Below are 6,310 nucleotides of genomic sequence, written 5' to 3'. Positions count from 1 at the left end.
ATACACAGTTAAACTGAATAATCTCTCAGAATAGCAATTAGCTTATTAATTAAATTCATTTTAAAATATAAATACATACGTAAATGCACATTGATTCTACTAAGCATCACAGGAGAATCATTAACTTTTTTTAAAGTCTTTTAAAGATAAAGGCTTCTGGACAATTATCTATGTCAACTTTTTAAAGATTGATCCAAAATTTGGTGATTTATTAAAATATCAGGAATAAACTGGTTCGATCGAAAGGAATAACTGAAGATATGGATTAGATGGTAGAATCCCACTATTCTTGATGGAAGTAAATAAGTATATATTTAAACAAAACAGTAGTCTTTGCTGGCAAGTTGAATGAATTAACTTAGAAAAATGCGTGCTACTCACAACTAATATATGTGTGTCAAGAAGTAGATAGAAGCATCAAAGTTGCTGAGACGAGCCGTGAGAGAAAAGAAACCATACAATGAACTTTAAATAGTTTTTATATCTTGTCTAAACATACTGTAAATATCTTCTTTATATACAGGTCTCGTGTTATTTTATTCATAACACCATTGTTATTGATTTTCAAGAAAAGCACATAGAACGTTTTGTTGAGTGAAATGTCGAAACAATTAAGATCAGATGATCAGTAAGAAAATTTACATTAGGTTAAATAAAAATAAAAATATAAAAGACTTTCATCTGATTTATTGTTCTGCAATGTGAACAACTTGTTTGAAGCTAAACATCTAAATTTCGTGAGGTTTTTTTTGGTTTGTTTGTTTGTTCTTTTTTCTCACCCTCACATTACGGAAATATAATTAATAAGAGAGCACTATCTTTTCTCCTTAATTACATGAAAATTAAGCGTTTATATTATATATATTTTTAATTTTACCTTTCAGTTGGAATTTTGTTTTCATATAATTCATTTACCAGTTGCATCTAAGACGCAGAAAATAGAAAAATCCTTCGAAATAACATAGTTGGCTCTTTAAACATATATATATATACACACAGACGTGCGAAGCAGCGAGCGAGGAAGCCAGTTCTACCGGTTTGCATTAGGAAGGGGAGGATTATTGAGTGAGAGGAGTAGTGACAACAAGAAACATTATTATAATGATGGTAGTAGTGATGGTCATATTTGCACAGCTCTATCTATCTGTACGAACAACAATCAGTTAAATGGAACTCTACATACATAGACATATATATATACACACCCATAACGATATACATACACATATACCTTAATATCTATATATATATAAAACACACATCTCTTTCCCCGTATATATATATATATATATATATATATATATATATAGTGTATATGCTGGGGAAAGGAAAACTAACCACGACAAATTACACGTTCACTGATATCATTGGTTTTTAGCTTTTTATTTTCATGTTATCTATATTATAATTTGCATAAATGGTTGTTTTTTTTACTCTCTTTCTCTGTACGGAAAACAGAAATGTGATACATATATGTGCACACACATATATATGTATATATACACACATATGCATACATACATATATATACATAACCACAAGCGTGCGAACGACAGAAATACTAAGAGCAACAGACAGGGGAATGGAATTGCATGACGTATTCGTCTAGCTGTAATGTCGCCACCCCCTCCTCTCTCTATATATATATATATACACTCGCGCACTATATATATAGATAATATATATATATATAGGAAGGCTTAAGGAATAAAACTGTGGTCCGGAACGTTTCCATAAATGTGTTGCATTAAAAAAGAAAAAATATTTTCTCTAAAAAATATTTTGTTTATACGAAGCTATACAGCTTTTCACGATTAGATTTACTTGATTAGATGACGTAAAAGACTTCGTATCATCATTTTTTTTTTTTAAATGTTAACAGTTTAAAGTAAAACTAAATATATTTATTTACATAAATAACGCGTTAATTTTTATTGATTAAGTTAACGAAGAATTACAAATAATTATATATGGATATATGTTATTTACCCTAATTAAGAAATTTATAGATATGGGATACGCATACATGCACACATATATATACATATATGTTTGCGTATATATATATATAGATAGATAGATAGATATGATAATCAAAATGTTTAATAAAACGGATTCTTCCGAAATAAATTGCATATAAGCATCTCTTAGTTTCATTAACAACTATATAAACCATCCCTTGGCCTTCCCTTGAAGTTATTCTTCTATCTAAAGGGCGTTCCATGGGCAGGGCCTGTTTCAAAAGAATCATTTCAAAAACGAGGCTCTGCGTTACTAAAGTAATGTCTTAGTCACAGCGGAACCATTTTCGGGAATTTTATCAAGAATATCGTTTTCTACATATACGATTTGGCCTTGATCGAATTTTTTTCGTAACACCCAACTTTAATTTTTCATAACAAAGCAATAGTTTCAAAATGGTGCCAGTTGTTAATTTAGAAAGTGATTTAAGAAGAGGGATCCGTTGACCTAAATCTCGTTCTACTCGTTTCTTCTTTCTGAAAGGATTAATTCGCACTTATGAATGTCTGTGTTTTCGGATTTCAATTTGTTTTTTTATATATTTTTTAAATGCAATACACAAAAATTTAAACAATTTCATCCCATCTTTATAAAATTTTACCGGATTTTATTTCGATAAGATTTCACGAGTTTAAATAAGCCGTGTCAGTATTGACTTTAACCAAGTAATTAAAAGACTCTGACGGAACTATTTTCTTGGTCGGAGGTATATACAGTAATTAGACTTTATTCGAACTGCTTGTTTGGGCGGGAAACAAAAGGGACGCCATCTTGGAAAATGAAATTTGTCTGTTATTAATTATGTGGCTTTTTGCTACGATTTTTAGCAATCACCCGCCGGATTTTACTATACATGTTGATTGAATGTTGTTAATTAGATAACCAAGATTTAACTGCATATCGACAATCGGGTAAGTAAGCAGCGCCAGTTATATATTGCTGATGTTTTTATCTGAAAACTTGCGGGTCCTTCGTAAACTAGTCCATCGCTTGGTTGGCCAGCGAACTGATAAACATATGTCGAGTACAGAGAGAAGAGTTGGTTTTTTTGTATCTGGGCCGAACGTTTATTTACTTCAACGCGAACTAACATAGCTTCTGAACTGGATAGGTTCTAGGAAAATAGACGGATCTATTTTTTATAGTATAATTATTGTTTCTAATGCTTAATATAGTAACAATTTCTTTTCCAAACAGCGTATATATATGTTGGTATGCGTGGATATTATACATATATATATATACCCTGTGATATAGGCATATATATATATATATATATACACACACACATGCATTTGTGTATATATACATATATATATGTAGTATTCGCTGGTCTACTGGTTGAAGTCGCCTATGAGGTTGAGGCGTACTTTCTTCTCACCACCGCATCTTATCTTTCCTTCCCAATTTATTTTAAAAACCTGCACATGCATTTATATTTATTTTCGTCCCTTCTTCACAGACCATAACGAGAATTTCATTTATTTCAATTATATCCAAGTAAATTGCCTTCGATGAATACAAATTGTTGCACACATTTCTACTTTTGCTATTTTTGATGAAATTGGGTTTTTTTTTTTTTTGGTTTTAAATAAACCCCCACATTTTTGCTGCTATTGATTTTTATTTATTCATCTCTCCATCTATATTTAATATCTTCCTTTAGCGGAAGGTATATGTGTATATATATATATATATATATATATATATATATATATATATATATATATACATACATCTATACATATACATCTATACATATAATCTTCACGTATACACACACAAGCATATTTATCTTCACGTTATATGTATATATATATATATATATACGTATACATATATACACATATAATATATATATATACACACACACAAAGATTTTAGCACTCTGTCTGCGCACACGCACATATACACTTTTGGCTTAATTTTCTAAAATAATTTTGATTTGTTCAGTTTTTAGTCGTCTATATTTGAAACTTAGCCATTTTCAATATTTTGAATTAACTTCAGCCAGGTAAAAATTAAAAAAAAAATTTGTCGTCGATGTTAGGAATGGTGTGTTTATCATCAATAAAGTATTTATATGCGTATCATAAACCCAATTAAACGAGAGAGAAATAGTTCTTTGACGAATTTATTCCATATTTACGTGGAATGTTCTCTCATGATTAGATACGTGTAAAATTCAATGTCAGCAAAGATGTGCGTGATTATGCTCTAATTTATCTTCATCTTACAGATCGACATAACATTGTAATTTTAGACCCTCTACTCTATTAAATATTGGGTTTTTAATGCATTTTTCTCCCTCCCAAACAATTATATAATAATAATCATAACCGAAACCAGCGTGTTTGTGTATAATTTTCATCAGTATTATCGCCAAGTACTTGAGAATATATCCATAATCATATCAATTCGATGCCGCTCACTAGTAGCTCTGAATTCAAATTTATTTTATACATAGATCAAAGATTTTTTTTAATCAGCTGTTATTATTTATCTTCAGTGAATTAAATTGATTTAAAATAAGGAAATCGAAATAGAAATTAGATTTCTTTTGCTATTGATTGCTGCAACTCTTTCTTCCATATTGGAATTATTTTTTTTCTTTATTTCTGAATATTCTAATTTCTCAGATCCTTATGTCTAAATTTCTTTATACGTAAGCATTTTGTAAATTTTTCTTATTCGAAAGGCGAATATATCTTGTGTGATGGTGTACGGAGAGAGAGAAATATCTTGAGTAAAATACTAAGTTTCTCGTCGTCGTCGTCCAGTATTCGTAATAATGTCTGTCCTGTTGAGTTTTCAAGCTAAGCTGTCTGTTCGTTAAAAATGGGTCATACGACTGATGGGAGATCACTCTCACAGAGACCAACCATTTTTACTGGCTCTATTGATTAATGACAGTCTGATGTTTGCATGACGGCTTACACACGATGACTGGTCGCCACTTGCGATGCCGCTACCTTTTTATACGATGACGCGGTTAGCTCCTCTCACTCAAACAAACGTTGATTGGCTGTCAGCTTGTATGCGAGCCTACAAGATAGATTCCCGCTTAATTTTCCTCAACATTAAAGCCTCACAGTCCCCTTTTTACCCCCTCCCCCTCTTTAACTTTCTACTTTCGATCCCATTAGCGGCAACATGATATTTTATAACCCTCTTTTTAAAAAAAGCAGCTTGAATTCCCTATAAGTACATATATATTTTTTAAATATTTTTCAAACAAATGTTCAATTAACTGCATCGATTTCCTTATTTTTCAAGGTAAGATGAAAATAATTTGATCTTTGTTATTTCTTTTGATCAATAATTGTAATTGTATCCCGATAGAGTTCCCTCTTCGCTGTTCCCCTTTATAAATTGAGTCATCTAAACTATTTGTCATCGCATTGTCATGAAATGATGTTTAAAGTTTCAGTCACTGAAAATTAATTTTATCATGCTGACTTTGAAAATTTAGACAGTTTTTATCTTCTTGAAATCGTTTCATTAATATCTTGAAACTGACATTGAAATAGTATTAGGAGATATTATTATTATTATTTGCAAGTTTATATTTTCAATAAAATAGGTGTGTAGGTCACTCGTTTCCAATTTATTTAACATATTCCTGTATCATAATAAACAAAGATGCAGATTTTAAGTAATTTTTGCATCCTAGTATGTATGTATCCAGTATACTTACAATACTTAGATTGAGCAGTTTTTTTGTTTTTTTTGTAAACTGAAATAAATTTGACATTTGAATAATAAAATATTTGTCATCACAACTGTTAGGTGTATAAAATTGGAATGAGAAAATAGATTCTGTGTTTCCTTAATTGGTTTTATCACATTTCCATAAACTTTGCCATTCGAATTAAGAGGAAAGTATTCTGTCAAAACGATTGATCTAATATGGTTGGCTGGTGCTTGTTTGGTAACCAACATGTAAACCCAGTTGTGATTTCTTTCTCCTATGTGACAGATGGTTTGGGGAAGTGTATGGATGTTAGAACTGTTCCCCTCTCCAACATATCGAACCTCTTGTATACGTGAGGAATTTTATTTTACGTGACTTTGTGGCAGCCTTCACTTTGGGTTGGTAGCAAATCTAAGTCATTTAAATCAATTTTGAGTTATAAAAATAACTTTCTGGTTGTCAGTATATCTCAATTTGTTTTCTCTTTTTAATCATATTTCGTAAACAAAATGGCTATTTAAAGTATTTTAAGTAACATTTTTAAAGGAATATTGTAATGTTATGAGATACGAAAAGCTTTGCTTGTTTCCCCCC

The 6,310-nt window shown here is 30.4% G+C and overlaps 2 protein-coding genes across 2 annotated transcripts in view; one reads left to right on the top strand and one right to left on the bottom strand.

Annotated features, from left to right (window-relative positions):
• Positions 1-1,146, bottom strand: part of LOC106877082 (uncharacterized) — a 104,694-nt gene extending 103,548 nt beyond the window's left edge. The window contains exon 1 of the mRNA XM_014925881.2: positions 878-1,146. The gene's annotated coding sequence lies outside the window, so the exon portion shown is untranslated. The remainder of the gene's footprint in view (positions 1-877) is intronic.
• Positions 1,147-2,263: 1,117 nt separating this feature from the next.
• LOC106877019 (double-strand-break repair protein rad21 homolog) overlaps positions 2,264-6,310 on the top strand; it is a 26,237-nt gene continuing 22,190 nt past the window's right edge. The window contains exon 1 of the mRNA XM_052967619.1: positions 2,264-2,933. The gene's annotated coding sequence lies outside the window, so the exon portion shown is untranslated. The remainder of the gene's footprint in view (positions 2,934-6,310) is intronic.

The sequence above is a fragment of the Octopus bimaculoides genome, chromosome 4 (genome assembly GCF_001194135.2).
Source record: "Octopus bimaculoides isolate UCB-OBI-ISO-001 chromosome 4, ASM119413v2, whole genome shotgun sequence".
Taxonomy (NCBI): Eukaryota; Metazoa; Mollusca; class Cephalopoda; order Octopoda; family Octopodidae; genus Octopus; species Octopus bimaculoides.
This window is presented reverse-complemented; position numbering and strand designations above follow the sequence as displayed.